The sequence below is a fragment of the Pteropus vampyrus genome, unplaced genomic scaffold, assembly GCF_000151845.1.
Source record: "Pteropus vampyrus isolate Shadow unplaced genomic scaffold, Pvam_2.0 Scaffold85, whole genome shotgun sequence".
NCBI classification, from domain to species: Eukaryota; Metazoa; Chordata; class Mammalia; order Chiroptera; family Pteropodidae; genus Pteropus; species Pteropus vampyrus.
Genome location: NW_011888866.1, coordinates 3,579,667 through 3,602,227, shown reverse-complemented (window position 1 = coordinate 3,602,227; position 22,561 = coordinate 3,579,667). Strand labels below are relative to the sequence as shown.

Below are 22,561 nucleotides of genomic sequence, written 5' to 3'. Positions count from 1 at the left end.
AACAAGTTTGGCTGACTCAGGGCTCCGGCTTAAACTTTATCAACGCCTGCAACAGTAGTGATTTGCATCAAGTTCAATGCTGTCCTTTTGGCAGTTGTTGCACTTAATTGAGTGAAAAAAGCTGTCAGTCTAAAGTCCCAATCCCAAGGTAAATTCACTCTGAACTAACCATCTGCCAGGGCTTCTCCCAGGGTAGTCAACACTTACCATCCCGAGGACTGGATTCACTTCCTCATAATTAGATCATTCCTGAATTAAATTGACGGTCCCAGGGAAAAAAAAATGCAAAGTGTGTTTTGAGACCAGAAAGCAGAAGCTGACTTGTTTTAACAAATGCAACAGACCACATATTTTTTCACAGTGATAGAGCGGCACAATAAATGATTTTTCTAAATTGGGCTTCACAACAATTATTATCTTCCATGCCACCCTCATAATTTACATTCGGGTTTTTGTTTTGAAAGCTGAGGCATTTCTTAGAGGCACCACACACAAACCCAAAAAATAGGTAGCTACTGTCTTCAGACCCAGCTGCCCAAGCAAGGTCAGACCACGTTGACCAATCTTATTAAATGTTGTGAATGTCAAAGTCTCTGTGAATTTTTTTGTCACATCCATGAACTTGCTGCTTTTTCAAAATCAAGGAAAAGAATTACAGGCAGTTTCTTGTATCTCATGGTAGCCATGGTGGTTGGACAAGTTGGGGGTAGGAGAGGCAGGTAAAACAATCCGCTAAGAGATAAATTTGGAACCAGGCCCCCAAAGCAATGCAATCATGCTGTAAGCAAAAAGAGGGTTAGAAATGAAACAGGGACAGGTGGGATTTTGAAGGGTTCTCTGTAAACATGATTTCATTCCCTACCAGTAATTGGGTGATTTGCCTCCAGTCAGATTCAGTCCCGGGGGTACTTAACTGCACAAGCTTTTTTCAAACACTGCACGTTAACTCGGTTTTTTCAAGGAAATATTTCTGACTTAACTAAAGTGTTTAGTAATTCTTTCTATTATTCTTCAGAAGTTTGACATCACTTGGTTATCACTACATTTCTGATGAGACAGAGAGAAAGCAGTGAACCACTGTCTCACAGGGCCTCCTCCAGCCATGGGCCAGGAAAGACTAATGTAACTCAAAATTGAATGAGACCAACTCATTTTTACCTGAATATCCAGGTGAGACATTTAGTGTCCACTTTTGTAAGGATAAGATGTAAGAGGTAAGATAAAGGAAGATGGAGAGAAACAAAGAAAAAACCATTAGAATCTCGTAACATCCAAGACTAAACAGAACCTAAGAGATTACTGTATATAATATTTCTCAGACTTGCCTGATTTTAATAGCTACCTGGATCATTGCATGAAAACATAGGGATTTTAGGTACTCTTTCTAGAGATTTAAATTTAGTAAGTCTGGGCCTCAATGATCTATTTTTTTTATACAAACCTACCAGAAGCCAAAACTTACCATAAAACTCAGAGACTAGATGCAAAACAAACATGTTAGAGCCAGAAAAATAAATTTAAAAACAATAGCAAAAAAAAAGTTAGAGCCATTAAAGTAATGACCTCAGGATGCAATGATGGCGTGGGATGGGGGAGGGGGTGGGATACACACATCCCCATATATAATACCCTGAGGAGGGGGACAGAGGGTGCTAATACCCCCACAGGGTTGGGAGATGTGACCTTGCACCCTTGCTAGGTCAGAAGCTAGAACTGAGAACTCTATTAAAACAGAGATCTACAGAAAGCTGTCCCCTTCAACAGTAAAAAAATATCTCTACCCCTTGCTGAGGGACTTGAAAGAGAAATTTGCCATCTACCAAGAATATTTTTCCCACCTAGGATTCCAGGTTGGGGGAAAAAAGTCCCCTATGAGAAGCTGAAATCCTAAACCTATGCAAATGTACCCAGGTTCTGAATTTATACTCCCCTCATGCTGCAGGGTAGGGACAAGTCACAACTCAAGATATACAGGACTTCCTGGGGGAAAAAATTCTGATGAAGATGAATTCACAATAATAAATGACAGTCATATTACCTCGAACTAATACAGTATTGAATGTCAATGGTAATTTTAAAAAATTACAGTCATATATGGAAAAGATCCACTGTACGTAAGATACAAATTACTAAAATTAGCACCATAAGAACCTGACAGAATATTATGGAAGGTTCTATAAAATAAGCAACTCTAAAATTATTAGAGAGGTTAAAAAAAGAAAAAATAGGATAAATAATGCAGTAACAGAACGCTATGGCAATTAATTAGACAAATTTAAAAACTATCTAGAAAGGACAAATATTAGTCATTTAAAATTAAAAACTCAAAGGACGTGAGACAAAAGAATATATTTGATATGTTTCCATTCAAATGCAATTCGATAAGAGACAAAACTAATCTATGATGAGGGAGGTGGGGAGAGGATTTGGCTTTGGGAGGGTCTTGCCTGGGAGAGGCTACTCAGGAGCAAGCAATGTTCTCGATCTTGATCAGGGTGATGGTTACATGAGTTTATTCCCATATAAAGCCATCATTACTTCATTGCATGCATGTTAAACCACTATTGTTAAAGTTCAATGGGCAGTTTAGACAATAAATTAGAGAAGTTTAGTGAACTCAAAGAACCAAGGAAATTACCCAGAATATTGAAGAGAGAAATAGAGATAAAAGATATTAAAGAGAAATGAGATCTTGCATACATCCAAAAGGAAGTTCAGAAAGAGAGATTGAGAAAAGAGACAGTGTTTGAGAATTTTCCAGAATGAAAAGAAAGCATGAGTTATCAGAATGAATAAGTACACTAAATCCTGAGCAGAATGAATACATAAGTCCGTGCCTAAACATATCACGGTGACCCTGCAGAACACCAAAAAAAGAGAAAACCTTAAAAGCGACCAGGAAGACAAATTACCTATAAGGAACAATGATTTAACCGACAGCAAACTTAACACTGCACAACCTATTGGTGCCTCCTGTTGGTCCAAGCCCACCCCAAGCTGTTGACAATGTGGAGAGTGAGTTTTGTTTGAAATTTCTGCAGACAGACATTTTTTTTTTTTTTTTTTTACTAAGGTCTTCCAATGTTAAATGCACCCTTCATTTATCTCTTTAAAAGGTTTTTATTGAGCACCGACTATGTGCCAGCCTGGTCAAAAAACTTCTCTAATCTCAAAGAGCTTAAAACTCTAGATTCAGGTGAGTTTTAAGTGCTGTGATAACTGAAATATCGGTGCTCTAGAAGGCAAAAGAAAGACGTCTAACTCAGAGGGAGGGAGGTAAGGGAAAGCTTCCAAGAAGAAGCAAAGCCAAGCTGAGATCTGTCAGATGAAAGGGATTAGCAAATGAAGACTGTAAACTCCATGAGAGTAAGGGCTTCTCCACCTGTGCACTATGGTATCCCTAGAATTCAGAACAGTACCTGGTACTCCGGAGGTGCTCTATAAATGCTAACCAAATGAATGAATGAATGAATGAGTGGATAAATCGATGGAGTAGCTAGAACACAGGTGTAAGGGAAATGCGGAGGTGAGGAAGCATAGCGTGTTTGAGCACCAAAGCTTAGGATGGCTAGAGAACAGAGTATGTATGTGAGTTTGGGGAGGATGGGGTGATAGGGAGGACAGGTGAAAGAGGAGACTGGAAAGCCAGACAGAGGCCAATTTAGGCTATGTTAAAGGGTTTGCATTTTATTCTAAGAGTGCTAGGAATTCTAGGAAGGTTTTAAGCAAGGAAGAGATACTAGATTTGCATTGGCAAAAATTGCTTGGGTCCTAGTATCCATGTCAGAGAAGATAGCACTGTTCTTTAGGAGAAGGAATACTTCCATACCAGTAATATGATGAGCAGCTTTCAGATCTCCACCCAAACGAGCTTGAGAGAGAGGAAGGAAGGGAGACTGGGAGGGAGAGAGGGGGAGAGGGAGGAAGGAGAAAGAGAGAGAGAGAGGACAGGGATGGGTTGGTGGGGGGCAGACAAACACGGACAAAGACAGAGAGAGACAGAGACAGAGACGGAGAGACAGAGACAGAGAGACAGAGACCGTATGTAAGCAGCTCTAAGAAATAAAGATAAAATCCTGGCTTAGCCAAGTCCTGCAGTGGATATGTTTTCCAATCAGCCCTGAAGCTTACGGCAAAGATAAAATAGGAAAGGAATATGTCCCCAGCTCCAGCTGAACATTCTGTACCAGCTTTTCAATCTAAAAACTTCAATGTGCTGGTCAGCACCATTGCTGCTCTCATGTTGTCTGCTTTACACTGGTCCAAACCCTCCCCTGAAATATCAGTGTGTCTGTCACATGTGGGGCCAAGCAAAGCTTACTTTTATGAAGTTTGAGTTTGCTCCCTTCTTGTAAAAGTAGTAAACCAGAGAAGGGTCTATGGTAATGATCATGACTTTCCTTGTGCAGACAGCTCCCAGAAAGGGGCAGCAAGCCCATAAGAGTCTGGCTGAATAAAATCACGCCCCAGCTAATGCCAAACTCAGCAACTTCTCTGTTGGCAGCTCTCGTTAGGGCTGCCAAGCACTAGAGGAACTAGGAGGTTCTGAGGATGCGTCATGCTTGTGTGCATGGGCCCCGCCGTGTGGTAAACTCCGCATCCTTAATATTCATAGTCCACAGTACACGCATCTGCCAAGCCACAATCGCAGGTTGCTCTTAACAATCGGTTAAAGTTACTTGTCACAACTGCACACAGGAATTTCTCCAGCGAGATCAGAGTTTCACTTTGTCTAGTCAGCCGGAAGTCAGCCAAGACAGTGAGGAAGAGGGTTCAATCTCAAGGAGTTCTCTGGCACGATCGTTTCAGGCCTAGGAAGGGCAACAGGAAACCTAAGGCATGAAAGGAAAACCTGCAACCAGAAAGATGAAGAAGCTGCCACAGGAACAGCCAGAGGGCAAGAGAAAGTAACAAAACAGTCTCCAGGGGCGGCTGTGGTCAGCTGACTTGGCTGAACTCTGCACAACTCCAAGGAGCTCCATTTGCCTGGACTGCACCCTCCTGCCTCCGCAGATGGAGAGGAGCGTAAACAGAGCTAGGAAGGGACCTCAGGGCACCAGGACTGTTAGCAAGACTCATTTGTCACAGTTAGGGGAAGGGGCCTGGGAGCTGTTGCAGCTGGTATGGTACAATGTTCTGGACTCTGACTAACCAACTCTTCTAGGCCTCGGTCTTTTCATCTGCAACATGGGAATCATAATTCTTGCCTCCTGGGAAGGTAGAGAGAATTTTAAGGACTGAGCTCAGTGTGGCCAGTGCCTGGAGCATAGTAAGTGACAGGTAGGAGTTCATAATTATTACGAACTCCTATCAAATCAGATATCAAACTCCAGAATAACTGTTCTTACAAACTCATTGAAGATACAGACAATATTTTATTTCGTCTTTGTAACCTCAGCCCTGGTACAGTGCCTGGCAAGCATAAGAACAGAATTCATGGTTGTGTAAGGAAGGAGGGGAGGAAACAAAGGAGGGAAGAAAGGGAAAGAACCAGGGATTCCGTCTTTTATTTCTCTCTCTTTGACCCTCAGCAATAGTGTCAGGCACTACTGTGAATACTAACATATTCACAAATATCATTTGTGGTATAGAAAGTACTTATCTGCTTATTCGTGAAACAAAGCTGAATGCCTACTGTATGCAAAGCACTGTGTTGAGATTACTGTAAAACACTAAGGTCACCTCACTGCACCCTTATCCTCAAGAATCTCATCACTTAGATAGAGACTCACCCCTTAATCACCTGGTAATGATCAACTGTGCTAATACTGTAACACAGGTCCAAGCACGATAGGCTGCAGGCCCTCCCTCCCCTATCCACCACCAAACAAAGAGACAGGACACTACTTTCCTAACTGGTTCCTCCCTGACCAAGAGAAGAAAATTGTCCTGCTTTAAAGCCGTAGGAGAAAAGGATAAGAATGTAATCATGCCTGGATGCAGGCTTGCTCATCCTTAGAAAGGCCTGGAAGCACACAGCCCCGGGCAGCCTTCTCTGCCCACAGCTACCATATCTCAGGCTTGGCACAAGGGAGGGTCTGAGGTTTACTAAAGAATGTCCTAGTTTATCTTTCTCTACAACAACTCACCATATGGATTCGACCAAGGCAACATTTTCCCAGGACCCAAGAGGCAGGGTGTGATGCTCTAAACACCACTTCTACCACTGGGAATAGTAAACAGTCTAATGTCTAAATTCCAAAAGATATTACTGATGTTGTTTATAATTAGCATGCTAAATAAAACTGAGTCAAGCGGCTGGCTTTCAAAGTCCTAGCCCTATTATGCAGTTGGAAAAATATACGTGCGTGTGTGAACAAATATATGTGTATATGTATATACATGTATATACATATGTGTACATGTACACACACACACTACTTGTGGGTCCAAACTTTCTAAAATTTAGAACAGAACATAGCTACAAAACACATCAAGTGGAGTAGTCTTTCTCCTTTATCCTACATGGCACACTAGCCAAGGATAGATTAGAGGAAACTGAATGGACCTGGGAGCAGCTAAAGATGGAAACACATTGCAGATTAATCACATTTCCAGAACTAAACCCTAAACTGGAGAATCATTTGAGGAACATCCAGAAGACTGAGCTGCTACCCTCCATTAGCTAGGAGATTACCAAATGGTAATAATGCACATCCTATATTCACTCACCACCCAAAAAGAATGCCAAATATTGACACCACTAGAGTTGTGTGGCCTATGGTATTGCTTGCAAGAAATCAATAGCCCAAACACTTAACTCAGTCCTCTTCTTAATCATCTACCTTTTCTACACAATTATATTGATTAGTCTTTGTAATGTGTAGCTGAAAAGCAAAGTATGAATTTCTCTTCAAGCAATTCCCTCTTTGGATTTGTTGCTGTTTATAATTCTGGTGACTTCCAAAGGAAAATACTGAAAGTGACATTACTAAGAGTAATGGCCAGCGTCCTTAACTCTTGCTTCCAAGTATTTCAACACCCAATGTGTAAAACAAATATAAAACAACAAGCAGGTTGTCATTGGGAAAGCTTCTGAGTCAAGTTCTTTAATGGGGAAACCTCATATTTCTATTAATTATATATCACAGAAAAAGATCTACAGCTAGCACTTTCGCATTTACCGGCAGTTACTACATAGGTGTTTAATCACATTTTCAATGACCCAGCGAGCTGAGTCCAATGACTAGCAAGTTTGTAAGTGGTTTAAACACAAAGGTCTAGACTGTTCTACAAGGAAAAGCCTGAAATAAAGACGTTGCATTTCTCTGAGAGAGACCTGTTACTTCCCCACACGGAGTAGGCTACAGTGAGACTAAGTATTCCACAGGAAAGAAATGGGGAGCAGGGGGAAGGAGCCCATCGACTGATGAATGGATAAAAAATGTGGTATATCCATACAGTGGAATATTATTCAGCAATAATAAATGTGGATAAAAAATGTGGTATATCCATACAGTGGAATATTATTCAGCAAAAGACTGAGGCACTGATATTTGCTACAACATGGATAAACCCCCAAAACATTATCATAAGTGAAAGAAGCCTGATGCAAAAGACCACATATTGTATGGTTCCATTTAAACAAAATATCTAGAAAAAGAAAATCTATAGAGACAGAAAGTAAACTAATGGCTATCTTAGGCTTGGAGTATGGAGGAGTAATAATAACAAATGGGAACAAGGGATCTTTTTTGGATGACAGAAATGTTCCACGACTAGATTATTGTGGTGTTTATACAACTCTATCAATTTACTAAAAATCATTGAAGTATCCACTTAAAAAGAGTGAATTTTATGATATGTAGATTATGCCTCAATTTTTAAAAAGGTATAAAGACTAAGGAAAATGTATTATTTGCTGGATTCTTAAAAAAGTTGGGTCTTAGTCATGTGGTCATACAATGTCAGCCCTGGCAGGAACTTGTACTTCAGTGCATCCCTGAGCTACGCCTGGAGCTCACCCAGAGAAAGAGGAGGGAAGCCCTCAAGAGGGAGGAGGGTGAAAACCAATTGTTTAAAGCCACTTGCATAATTAATGGTTGAGCTGGGATCAGAACCCAGGCCTCTGGATTACTTGCCCAGAGCACTCTTCAGTTAATCTTCATTGTTTTGCTTCATGCGAACTCCCAGGGCATTAATCATACAGATAGTAAAATATGCTCACAAACAGATGTGCCTGCATCACATATCAATATGTTTTGGGAGTATATACCATACTAGATAACCCATAATTTAGCTATTCTCTGCTAGAATTAGTGCTTGTATCTTTCACAAGCATGTGTCTTCTTGTCATCTCGATATTTGTTTTTGCATGACCTCTACTGCTGTGCATAACCTTTAGACTAAGGATTCTTTCCTTACCCTAAAGATCATAGAAGCCAAATCAACCCTAAAAGCCTTGCTACTTCAGTACAACAGCAGCAAACATCCTGATTCAGACCTAGCTGCTGGGGCTTATCTTTCTAATAGAAATGCAAAATAGATCTTTATTTGCCACAAAATTAAAATGTGATCCAATTATGCAGAATATGAAGGAACTTGTTGAATTACCAAAAAAAAAAAAAAGTCACACACACTAATTTAAAAAATGATACCATAGCCTTAATTACCAGGGGCTTTACTACTGTAGGTTTCAAACAGTGATGGAATATGAGACACAGCCATGCCTAAGATAAAATATACAAAGAAAAATAGGACTCTGTCTAAACAAACAAATGAGGACGTTAAGAATTTTAAACAACTTTTTGGAGAAAAACAGACCACCCTGAAAATTATTAGTAAGCTTTAAGCATCAACCAATGTCATGGACTATATGTATGTGTCTCCCTAAAATTCGTATGCTGAAGCCCTGATCTCTAATACAATGATATTAGGAAGTGAGATTTTTTGGAGGCAATTAGATTTAGATGAGGTCATGAGGGTGGGGTCCCCGTGATGGGATTAGTGCTTTTATGAGAAGAAGAGACAACAGAACTTCCTCTTTCCACGATGTGAGAATCCAGAAAAAAGATGGCTGTCTGCAAGCCAGGAAGAGGGCCCTCACCAAGCAAGAACCGAATCTGCCATCACCTGGGTCTGGACTCCTCAGCCTCCAGAACTGTGAGAAAATAAACATCTGTGGTTTAAGCCACTCACCCAGTCTATGTTATTTTGTATTGCAGCCTAAGCTAAGACAACCAAATTCTTAGGGACTTTCCAGTTCTATAGATGGCTATATAAATCATTACATTGATCAAGGTTAAGTGGTTACACAATATCCTTTTCTCAGGAACTCGATCAGGGGTTAGTTATTCATGTACATTAAAGTATGTGAGAAAATATTTAGCCTTCCTAAATCTGCATTTTGCAAGGGGCTATTCTTGCAGTGGCTTACTTATACATTTATAGCCTATCTCCCAATGCTTTCGCCTTGGCATAAAGTGAAAATTAAAATAGAACTGCATATTTAGCTCAACTTTCCTGTCACAGAACCAGTCCTTAACTTTCTAAAATGTGTGACTTTAGCCTCACAATAATGCCTATCTCCCAACTGCTTCACTTTGTAGTTGTCTGTATACCCAGGGGCCAGTTGGACGGATGCTCCCAGGATTCTGGCAGTTCTCCAAGAGGCAGGTGTCTCTTTCTCAAAACACAGGGGGAAATAGGCAGTTAATAAAAAGGGGCAGAGTTTCACTGACCAGTGTATGTGGGAGCTCAGAATTTAAATATACGGATGACCTCACACTCCAGAAGGCTCCAAACTACCCCGAGGGATCAAACTTGTCTAGCCAGTCTTTCTTTCTCTAACAAAGCCCAACACTCTTCCCCTATTCCACCTAAACTACCCAGGTGATACCTAAGGTGAGAAGGAAAGTTCCCAAACTGAAGTTAGTCCTTGTGCAGTGAGGCTTGTCTGAACCCGAAACCAGAGGATCTCTGGGTAAGGAACAAAGATTATGTTTCAAATCACAGAGGTTAACCCCATATCTATTATAACAGAAAAAAAAAAAAAAACAAAATAACCTCAAACTGCATGACCTCTAAACTATCCAATCTCATATATGCCCTGGTTTTCTCAAATGACAAAAAAAAAAAAGGCAGAATGAGGAATAACAGAAGTGAGGTGGGCTAAAGCTACCTTCTTTTAAAAATATATGTATATCGAAAGCTTGAGCAATAAAGAAGAAAAACTGCTCCACCCTAAGGCAACTAGGCTCATAGCCATATCTTCTCTGATCCATTTCTACTCAGGATCCTTACAGATCCTTAAAGTTCTGCAAGCTGACACTGGGCCCTTTAAAACATAACCTAACTTATGCTTCTTCACCAGGAGTCGTAACTCTCTTCCTGCATCTCTGCACAGAAAGGCCATGACCCTCAGCTTTCACTGGCTCTTGGGATGGTGGCCAAAGCGAGAGAAGTCAAGTCGGAGAACTCCCCAAGGTGGTTCTCAGGTAACCAGTTGGTTAGATTTCATCTTATATGGGGTTAGCTTTGCCTCGCTAGGCAAAGGAGGCACTTGGCCCGGGTTTAGAATGATTTGTTTTGGTTTCTCTAAGGCTCAATTCTAAACAGCCCAAATAAAGGCTTTGCTGTCCTGAAGGGCACCTTTCAAGAAAAACAAAAATAGGACGCTCGCTTAACAAAAGAGGACTGTTTGGCCACCAACGTCCTGAACGGGGTCTGACCGTAGAACTGGAAGGGCTTTCTGCAAAGTTAAAAAGAAGGAGAAGAAAACAGCAGCAAGAAAAGAATAATCACAGACTCACCCACTCCAAACCTTCCTTCCCTCTCAGAAGTGCCAAGGGATAAAATATAAACCTCTTTGAAGAAAACTCCAGCAACAGCTCAGCTTTCAGGTTTTAGAAGACACTGGCATCCCAAGGCCTCCCCACTGTCAGATCAAACACACACAGAACAGTTCTGATATTTGCCTGGTTTCCCCCATACCATAAAAAACAGGCTTTCGTTTTAATCTACTTACCACACTGTGGGTGAAGGCCTCTAATTTCACAGCACGGAGATAACACACATAATTCATATGACATATTAGTGGAAGATCTACAGGGAAAGTATTTAGTCAGAGCTCACTGAAAACAATAAGGAGCTTGGCTACCGCCTCAGAAGGCAAAAAGATGGCCCTTCCCACAGGCAAAGCCCCCTCCTGTCACACTCACTGGAGTTAAAGATAAATTCAGCCTATCAGTATCTGAGTTGTTTTAAGTCAACAGGTCTCCCTAATTACACAACACTTCTCTAGTCCCTCTGTGAGCTACAACATTATCAATCTCTTTCCAGGACTTCCAGAGGCTAATGCGAATGTGAAATCCCCTTGAAAACAGTAAGTGCCATACACACGGACTAACAATCCCGCTATAATCATAATCGACATCATCTATCCCACCAGCTAACACTTGTGCATTTCTCTCTTCTTGGTCAACTAACTAAATAAAAATCTCTGATTAGTTTCCCATGGCTAGACCCATCTTTTGAAGATCTCACACCCTTTCTCAAGACCCCGTCTTTCAACTTTCTCTCCCACAAAGCCTTTCTTCCAAGGCCATGTGGAGACCACTCCACAGCTACTATTCATTCTGTTTCTCCCAGTCTTGAGGTCCTGCCAAGTGTGAGGCAGATTCTCTTTAGAGACAGGATAAATCAATGCTGGGCTGTGTGGAAAGTTAAAAAAAAAAAAAAAAAGGGCAGCGACTCTTCAATCATCAATTAGGCATGTTGAGAAGGACCACCATCAAAGCAGATACAACTTAAATGTAGTCAGAAGCAGCAAAGTGTGTTGGAAACTCACTCTGGATTTAAAGACATTCTTGGTTCTTTATGCCTTTAGTAACTAGTATGTCCAGGTCTAAAGCCAGTTTTCTGAGATACTTTTCTCTGTCACTACACTAGGCCATCTCCTTTACTTTCTTAATCACTTGGACCCTAGGCTTATTTTTTCCTGATGTCACTTCAAAATCCACAAACATGACCTGGCAGAAAAATCTCACCTTCCAATACCCTGTCAAAAATGCTCCTCCATAATGCCTCCAGCCCAGCTGTCCGTCCTGAATGCCAGATGCTTGTTCGGCACCTCCGACTCCCCACCCAAAATGGAACTCATGCGTTCTCCCCTCTTCACATCCCACACCAAACTGTTGCAGCCTATATTTCCACCCAACTCTTGGACTGACTCTTGTCATTACCTCCATCATGCACCTCCAATTCTACCTTCTGGGAAATTCTACCTCAAGGTCCACTTCCTCACCCATTTAAGTCCCAATCTACAGTATGTCTCTTCAGAATGATTGCAAAGATCTCCTACCTTGGACTCCTATCTATACTGTAAATTCTCTACCCCATCTTCGACATACTTAAATATCTTACCCACCCCCAAAAAATTATCAAGTATTTTTCAGTTGCTCAAAATTTTGCCACAGTAAAAGTTCCAAGATGCTTAGCCTGGCCCCTGCCTACTTTCTCCAATCTCATTTCCTAATCCTCGCCAATATATTCCATGCTTAGTCTAAGCAACACATCTCATTCATGCTACCTGAATGTGCCATAAACTTTTACCTCATGCAATTTGGCCCAGAAAGCCCTCACTTTATGCCCTCTAGGCAAATTTTTCCAAACACTAGGCAAATGTACCCACCTCAGCGAGCTTTCCCTGATTCTTCATAAAGTGTTTTCTCCTTCTTCTGTATGCTCTATATTTTCTAAGTATCTCTATTATAGCATATTTTGAAATTCCAAGTTAATGTATTTTTCCTGCCTATGAATTCCCTTAATTCAACTTTGTACCTCCATTGATCAACATGGGACTTGGCACATAGTAAGTGCTCAATAAATACATGATGAATCAATGAAAGAAGGCAACATATTGCATCACCTTTAAACATTTGAAGCTTTCAAAGAGTATTAGATTTTCTTGCCTCATCCCAATTTTCCCTCAGCTGGCTTGTCTTTCAAGCTATTGATCCTGAACTGCACCGTCACTAGCATCCCAAGGGCACTCACTGAATGTCCAACTATGAGACAGAGATATGGGACAGAAAACTCAAGATAGTCTACAAAGCTGCCTTGAAGGAACTGAGACCAATGAGAATATAAAGGTGAAGCAGCAAAATGCCAATTCAATAAGAACTATAACTAGGGAGCGATAAAACCAGAGTGTTTGTTACTATGAAAATAACAATGGAAAAGACCAATTAATAAAGGGACGTTGTTGAATGCCAAGGTAATTTTCATTATAACATTTTATTAGGCATAATATATCAATATTTTATATTGGGGATTGCAATAACATTTCTCCACTAAATACATTCTTAATCCAGATGCCAAGCAATGACGCTGCATACTCTCCTCTCAAATGCTTATATAGTTTAAAATCAAGATTATTGGTCTGAGATAAAGGGAGGGCATAATTGTTTATGAAGCAAATTTGCTTTCAATATTTTGGCCATCAGAGCAAGCATTATATATATGAAAGGTAAATATATTCTAAAGTACATAAAATCTTGACTCTAGACAAGGTCTTTCTGAGGTTCTGGATTACCAGATGGTGGTGTTGCCAATGCTACAGAAACAAAATCCTGGAATGAGAGCAAGTCAGAGATGGAAGTTGCCAGTAAAACCCTTCTGGATGGCCACTGCTGGAAAACATGGAGAGTCTTAGATGCAACAATCCAGACTGGAGACAAATCAAGTAAGTCTTCAGGATCTCCCTAGAGATACCATCCTAATAATTGAAAACTCAGAGACGATTACTGCCAAATGACCCCAATGCCGGTCCTTCTCAGGGGGTGAAGGGATAATGTAACTGGAACCAAGCTGAAGTGTAATACATTCTCAGACTTTTAATTTATATATACCACTGGGAGCAGCCCCATTTGATGTTGCCTTCTCAGATCTTATTTATGGTCTCACAGTTAGCTTATGACTTAAGGCATAAAAATATGCCTCCATCTTTCTGCTGTGGAAGAAGTTGTTTGGCCAATGTCGCTTCCTTAGGAGACAAATGACAAAATGACCATAGTTCCCTGGCCCTCGATACTTCTTCCCAAACTTAAGAAATATCAATTAATAGAAGTTCTGAGATATAGTAATGTGGATGAAGAGGTTGAAACAAATACACAAAGCCTTGTTTTCAAACCCTGGCCTTGATATTCTTATTGACTTGGCCTGCCATAACTGATGCCTGTCCCCATGCAGATTAGCCAACTCGTTAAAAGGCAACACAAGGCAAGCATTTCTATGACACAGTCATGTATCTTCTTGACCTGCCTGACTGGTACAATATGCCTGTATGCCTATGTGTGTATATGTGCATGTGTGTTTGTGTGTGTGCACACATATATATATATAGATAGATATGCATTGATATTTAAATATATATCAATATATCATTGAATAATATATCATTGAACAATGGCTTATTTTCATTCATTGACTGTTCGATATTATAAAATTGGGGCTTCTCAGCTGATGAATGTTTCTTAAAGACCAGCTACTCTAAGTCTGTATGTATATGTATCATCCACACTATCATAATACAAATTAGACAAAATAGATGCTTAATGGTGTAATTCACTTTACAATGGCACTATTATTACAGCATTACTCTATTTCCATTACTACTGCATATTAGAATCAGCTTCCAACATGTTTGAGTGAAGAAATAAAACTCAATCACAGTGCCAATTAGTTCTATAAAAGTCATATAGTATATCAAAACTAAAGCATTTTCACAGCATTCCAGAAAGATAGGATTCAACTCTTGGTTCACTTCTAGCTTGCTATGCTTCTACCCCTACTATACTTTGACTATCCTAGGCTAATTGCAAGCTAAAATCAATAAAAAGACTGTTAACAAGTTTAACTGATTCTCTAAGAAAGACTATTATAATCCATCAGCACACTCTTACCTTGTGCTAACATTATTTTCCTGGGTTTACCTGATACCATTGTATATCAACAACTACTTTCTCATGCTGCTCTCTCATCAGCCCAAATGCTGTAACAGCAGAGCAATTTCAAGCAGGTTGTGAGTCTCTAAGAGTATTACTTGCAAAGTGCATGTAAATTATTAGATTACATTACAAGTGAAAGACTCAGCAGTGGGTCACCATAGTGGAGCATTAATGTAGAACAAGTTGAATGAAACCCTTGCAGACAGGCTTCTCCGATGTGATTTTTTGGCAGAACAGAGAAAGTGAGTAAAAGGGTAGGGAGGGCAAGGAATGATGGGCTGCAAAATGTGGTGAGAGCACTGGAGCACAGTGGGAAGGGAGCTCCCCAGTCTCAATGGCTAGAGCGGGGAGCCAGCCAGTAGGTACCACAGGAATAGTTGGGGTAGGACTAAAGCAAGCAGCCAGACATGGGCCCGCCTCTGGCTCAGCTTAACGAATGTGTGGGGTGTAACCTTCGGGAAGCCCAACAAGTGGATGATGGAGTTGAACTTAAGTGATTTGTCCTCACTTGGCAGGATCCAGCCCATGGCAGCTGAGCTGAAGGACTGGGGCAGGATCCAGTCCAGGAAATGAAACTGGCAAAAGCAAAGACTTCAAGACACCCATGCACTGGGGCTCCTGTTTATTTCACAGAGTGACCAATCGGAGTCAAGAAAGAATGCTCCAATCAAAGGGAGCTGAAGAGGATACAGAGGAGAAGTGGCTAGAGGGCCCCACTGCTCCTCCTGTATGTGCTCCATCATCACCACTGTCACTGTGCCAGACATCCTGCCAGGTGATGCAGCAGGCATAATCCGGTGATCCTCTCACCCACCTCGGGAAGACAGCACTAGCATCATCCCCAGTTTTCAGGTGATGAAAGAAACAGACTGAGTGGTTAATGAACTTACCTAAGGTCACAGCTCACCCACAGCATACCTGGGCCTTTGGACTAGCTCTGTCTCACTCACAGCAAGCTTGTAACAAACATGCTTGCTGTCTCCCAACAATGTCCAGCTTTGGTCTAAGTTGCTCAAGACTAGAACAGGCCTCAACCTGCCATTGAGAGAAGGGTTTGTGGACCTAAGAGAAACAAGTGGAACAAATAAGGGTGGCTGGGTCCAAACCCAAAGCCCAGTTGGAAAAATAAGGAAGTAGAAGCTGTACTTGCAGAGCTGGGAAATGCATAGCTGAATCTACTGAGATAGCAAACAGCCCTGCAGGGTAATGAGGGAGAGATTATATGCACAGTTAGTGAGCATCTGTTTTGCAAGGCACTGTGCAGGGGTAAAATAATAATCCCTGGTGCCGGTCTCTGGGGAAGACTAGGCTTCTACCCAGGAAATAACACTACAAGACAGAGTGTAAAGGAACGTGGTTAAGGAAGAGGTTACATGTTGATTGAATGAGCAAAGCCCATCTGACGTAAAAGACAGGATCGTGGGAACTGTGGGACGGAGAGAGTACAACCTATCTGGAGCTAAAATGATTGTAAGATTTCAATAAGCAAAGGGAAACTGCTACATAAGATGGGAGATTGGGTGGAGGAGGCAGGGAGGACAAGAAGGGTGAAGGCACACAGAAGAAATAGAGGTGAAATAGGCCAAGTCCAAAACACACACAGAGGAGAACCATCAGAAGTGTTTGGTCAAAGGTGACCCAGACAGTCTACGCTGAGAAACACCACCACTAGAATGTAAGATCTGAGGGCGGGGTTCTGACCTCTCCTGTTTGCTGCTTTACCTCCAGAGCCGAGCACAGTGCCTGGAACACAGAAGGTGCTCAGCAAATATTTGTTGAATGAAAGAATGCCGCCCTCGTGCTTTGACACCATGACATCAACTCCAAGGGGGATCCCAGAATTTACATTCTAAGTCAATCTAGGCAGAAGCATACCTAAATGTAATAGGATATTAATGAACATGTGCTAAAAGTGACATATAGATGCTTTATGATTACAAATAAATATTTACATTTTCCCTCCCCCACCTAATCCCTGAAATTATAATGAATAACTTGTGAAGTTCACCATCAGTTACTGTGGAAAATCTCTCGACCTCCCTCCAGCCCTCCCTCCCTCCCACAGCTGCCAGGCTATGGCCCACAGAAAGGCTGCTTCTATCTCATGCCCAGGGCAAGTTTTTTCAACTGCAGGAACAGCCCACAAAAAGATCATGAAATCAATTTGTTGGCTCGTGACTTGTATTTTGTCTTTAAATGATAGAGCAAAAATAACGATGTATCACAGGTATAGCTTAAATATTTCATGTGAAAAGTTAACTGAGTTGTGTGTGTGTGTGTGTGTGTGTGTGTGTGTACTGGCTCACAATGTAGTATGTTTTCTCATTGTAAGTTACAGTATAAACACATGAAAGACACTGTCCCAGAAGGGCAAGAAATTCCAACATTGGGGCACTCCTTTTCATATTCAAGCTGAATGACCCTCATCCTCCTGGCTGAATGTGACTGTCTAAGGGAATGCTCTTTAGACCAGTAAACTTGGCCCATGCTAAAACGTCAAGAAATTCTGTGCAATATACTAACTTCAGAATTAGTTCCTTCAAACTACCTCTAGTTTCACAACACACAATGTTTTTTAAAAGAAAATTTTATTTTTCTCTAGTTACAAAAGTAATACATGCATAATGCAGAAAACTGAAATACAGAAGAGCACAAGAAAAAGAAAAGAGACAATCCCACTATCCAGAGATGACCACTTTATCATTTCATCACTTAGGTATATGTGGGTCCATGTTAATACATATGTATGTATGTGTGTACATACACATACACACATATAGCATACACACACATAGCATATGTGTGTATGTGTATGTACACACATTTTTTTTTAAAGGATATCATTCTGTGCACATTGCTATGGAAGCCGATGCTTTTCACTAAGCAATAGATCATAAACATTTTCCTGTCAAGAAATATTTTTCTACTGCAATATGATTTGTACTGGCTATGTAGTATTCCATTTGCAGACTTGCTCTTGAGCATCTCTATAAAAGGCACACCTTTAAACCCTCTGCCTTGAGGAAAGAAAACTGTTGCTCAGAGGTATCTTCCGCCACATTACCCCCTAGCTCCAATGAGCATAATTGCTCCAGCAGGCTTGTAACAACCATGCATGCTGTCTCCCAACATGTCCAGCCTTGGTCTGAATTGCTCAAGACTAGAACAGGCCTGAACCTGTCACTGGGAGGAGGGTTAGAGTTGAGTACAAGATGCTCAACTCCATGTCTTGTATTTTACTTTCCAGTAAGCCAGACCATGAGATACAGGCACTGTTTTCACTGTGCTTTCGAATGGCTTTACTGACACAGCCACCAGAGCTCACTAATTTTTAATTAATAATGAACGTGCCCAGTGGGATTTTTAAAAATAACAATTACTAACAATGCTCCACTACTGATACATAGCCAAAATAACTTGCACTTACCTAATGCTGGATTAACATGTTTTAATATCTTTGGGGGGTTTTCCTGGGAACGGGGCAGAGACTTGGATTTTGTACCTTACTGGAACTTCTGAGCATCCTGGCACAGCACACAAGTGGAAGGAACATTAGGTAAGGAAGTGGAAGACTAGTGTTCTAGTCACAGCCATTCCACATACTAGGAATGGGACCTCAGGCACATTTTTAGATCTCTGTGAGTATCGGTTTAAATGAGAGGCGAGGCCAGATGATTCATAAGGCCATCTCAGGCTCTAATAGGCTTTATTCTAATAAAACATGACCAGTGGCAGTATATCTAAACATATTTACATCTATCTTTTATCTCTACATCATAGATAGAGAGTGAGCACCGCATATCTAAGATAGACCACCAAGCTCAAGATTAGAAAGCGAGCGTTAGAAATTCAAGAGCTCTTTCAGTGGAGCGTCAGTTCTACTGATTCTCTGTGGGGCCTCAAGAAAATTGTAGAACCTCACTAATCTTCAACCTTCATCATTCACACTGTGAAATTTTACATCTTCTTGGTTGACAGCCAGGTCTATAGAAACTGCCTACTTTCTGCATAAACGTGCTCATCGGAAGTGGCTCATGAGTGCCAGAAATGGTAAAATACAGCTCTGGCAATTTCACCCTTGTCAGCATCAGTCAACTAATAGGATCACTAAAAGAAGAATCATTTTTGATTATTGAAGTATTTCATTTGCCTTTGCTTTCCCAATGCTTCATTAGCTGGACAGCTGAGAGTTATGGGCAGTTCACCTACCCAGTTGCCCTGTCCTTTCCGATAAAATATCCCCAGCACACAAATGTTCCTAGGAGTACATGCTAGATTGTTACTGTGGCCTTCTTATCATCCACTGGTCTTATAATTGTACAGTGAAAATGAAAAGCAATGCAGTTTACTGAAGAGTTTTTAGACTTGCTAAATATATCCTTGTTTCTTCTGTGATTTGTATGTTAAAAATCCATTAACTTCTATATAGTCGCTCCTCCCCATGACTGGCATCGATTGTGTAGGATGACATGAGCCTCTTTGCTTCTGGAAGGGCAGAATCACATCTGGTTGTCTTTTCTCCATCTTTGTCCATTTCTTCAGGTTTCTTTAAAACTAATTGGAAGAGTCAATAAACACGTCCGCCGATTCCCTGAACGCAGTAGGAAGCAGATCATCATGCCCTTCAGACCTGTTCTTGTTTTGTTTTCCCAAATATTCCCTTACTTGCCTTTGTCAACTGGCATTCTCGACAAGTTCATAACTTCTCAGAGTGTCAACTTTTCCTCTTTTCATTGCCCTTGTTAAAGATAATTTAAAATTAGAAAGGCACATTCCCAGCCATTTCAGAGTCAATGTTAATTTCATTTGCTTTTGCACAGAAGTCTCCTTTCCCTCTAGACATGCCCTTCCTTCATTCGCAGCCCCCACTCCCCAGCCCCAAACAGGCATTCTTAATCTCAGTACGCACTACTGCATTCCCCTATTTCACCGTTCTTATCTTTTCCCCCAAATACTTCACCCAGTGAAACACACTTTAGCTTGTGGTTCTCCTTCCTTCACTCCACTTCTGAGAGAAATGTCTGTGTCTGGAGATTGTAAAGTCACCTTCAGAAAAGAGGCATACAGTTGTGTCAATTAATCAGGATAAGACAGAAAAAATTACATCGTGTGCAGCTTTGCTTCTCAGAACATGCATTTATGCTTTGGGGATCAAGAGGATTTCTCCCACATAACCTAAAATTCATATTTATGCCTTTTGTTTGGCTATAACTAATTCTCTACCTAGCAGCACAGTAGTTAATAGTCTGTGTTATTTAAAACAGTGATTAGCATACCTCATTATAAATTTAAGTGTTGGTCCCTCATTTTTCCTCCATTCCATTTCACCTCTATTCTTTGCAACCTGTCTGTTTATCCCTGGTGGCATTCTTTGCTTATAAAATAAGTCAAACGATTTCATATTCTGTAATTTTTATTCCCACATCTAGTTTGACACATAGATTTTAAGCCAGTTTATTTTCCCCCATTAAGCACAGACCCGAATGTCACCATTCTTGTCACGTATACAATTCCATCAAGTTTCAGAGTGTCATTTATACACAATTTTATTTCTTCTTACTTCTTTCACACACGCCTACCACTTACGTATAGCAACTTCACTACATTCATATTTCATAAACTTCATCAGTATTCAGCCAAATCCTCCCCCGAAGTAAGCTAGGTATTTTTAACAGTGCGCTGCCTCTTTCACAGGCTTGAGGATCCTAGACTAAGTGGCACCCTTCCTTGTACCCTGAAGAGTTTCACTTATTATGGTCTGTTGATGGCTCTAGGAACGTCCTAGTAATTTTTAAAAACTTTAAGACAGTTCATAATCAAAAATCAAATGCCCAATAACATTATTAGAGATGATTCGGGGCTGGGAGATGAAAAACCCTCTACACCATAATCATTCCTACTCATTTCCAGCCTCTGATTGAGCTTCGGGAAAAACAGCACTGGTACGGCAACTACCTGGGACAGCCTGGAGTCCTTCGGCCCTTTCAAGGGTGTGGGAAACCTGTACTCTCAGCTGTCAGTGGACACTGCAAAAGGCTCCCCAGCTGGCCACCAGGGCCTCAGTTTGTGGACAAGATAATCACCAGGAAACCACAGCGCATTGTCAATGTGCCACAGTGCATAATGTGATAAGACAGTTTGTAATAATGACGTGTCAGTTAAGGCCACAAACATCTGTTAGAGAAAAAAAATGTTCTTCCATCAACACAAGGGAATTGTTACCTGTAATTCCTTTTAACATTTAGCATGTAAAAACTGGAGCAAAAAGTGAACCTGCCTAAACCATGAGCTATGACACATTTATTCCTCATCGTACCCCATTCCCTTCTTCTAAAGATTTCTTGAGATGATCTCCTTGATGTCTTTACTACAAAAGCAAAAAAAATAAATCAATAATTGAGACATCACCAAAGGACATTAAGACACCCAAGCTGAATTTTGAACACTAGGACATCAAAGATATCAAAAGATAACCACGGAGCATCATTAAGCTGAGTGGGATGGCCCTGGAAAAACCCGCCTCTGCCGGTGTGGTCCCAGGGATGCTTTCCCTGCTGGTCCAGGTTACAAAGGCCTAAGTTTGGAAAAAGAGTTTCTTTGGGGGGAACCTAAATGTTCTTTATTCATATCCTTGAAAGTCTTCCCTCTAACCCTTGAGTTTCCTAATTTTCCAGATTTATGAACCCTTTACCAAAGATATCTCTTGAACATATCTAAGGAGGAGGCAAAATTAGCTGAGATTTCTATCTATCATTACATAGGGGAGAAGTTACATAATGCTGAAACTATAGTACAGAACTTCCTGAATACAAGAGTACAGAACTTCTTGAGTACAAGAGCCTTCCTGAACATTTGAGAATGATTTTACATCCTCTATAACTCTAAAGAAAAAATTATGGCTCTAAATTTAAAAGAAAAAATTATGGCTCTAAATTTAAATTTTTCCTATAAAGTAAAAACCTCAACTAACAAGAATCAACTAATTTAAGTGCATTTCTATCTTGTTACTTGCAACTTAGAGAACAAGAGAGGCAAATATCGAAGATTTAAAAAAAAGAAGAAAAAGGAAGAAAAGAAAACAATTTCCAAGATAGGATCAGGACAGATTTAGTCCAATCTCTTGACACTGTCTCCATTTACAGTTCTATAAGGTACAATCAGAATTCATCTCCAGAACAATGACCCTGTGGCATCTTAAGATTCTCAAACTTGCAAGATTCAATTACATCCTCGATGTTCTATCTAGGGTAGGAAAGAGAACTAGCACATTTTAAAAACATATTCAATAATAAAAAGACAAAAAAAAAATATTTCTGGTTAATCTACTAGGAGCCACACAAAAAAATAAATAAATAAACAATTCATCGGTAATACCTTGGTACCCTTATAGAAAAAGCACGGTTTACTGTATATTAACCAATACACGAACACTGATTAGCTGGAGGGTTTTTTTAAAGTATTAATTCAAACTGATTCAATTTTACTTTTCTTAACATACAGCTTAATAAGATGGGTGAAAAATGTAACAGCTCATTTCCAAACCAACACTTCCCATTATGTATGAGATAAAAATAAAAATAAAAACAAAACATTTTTTAAAAATGATAGAAGAG

At 40.5% G+C, this 22,561-nt stretch overlaps 1 protein-coding gene across 2 annotated transcripts in view; it reads right to left on the bottom strand.

Moving 5' to 3' along the window:
• RORA (RAR related orphan receptor A) overlaps positions 1-22,561 on the bottom strand; it is a 683,527-nt gene that overhangs the window by 655,492 nt on the left and 5,474 nt on the right. Inside the window, exons 2-3 of one of the 2 annotated variants that reach the window (XR_896048.2) lie at positions 19,923-19,994; positions 17,552-19,686 (exon numbers count right to left, since the gene is read on the bottom strand). The exons of the other annotated variant lie outside the window; for it this stretch is intronic. The gene's annotated coding sequence lies outside the window, so the exon portion shown is untranslated. Of the gene's footprint in view, positions 1-17,551; positions 19,687-19,922; positions 19,995-22,561 lie in introns of those variants that run through there. 2 annotated transcript variants of the gene reach the window in all.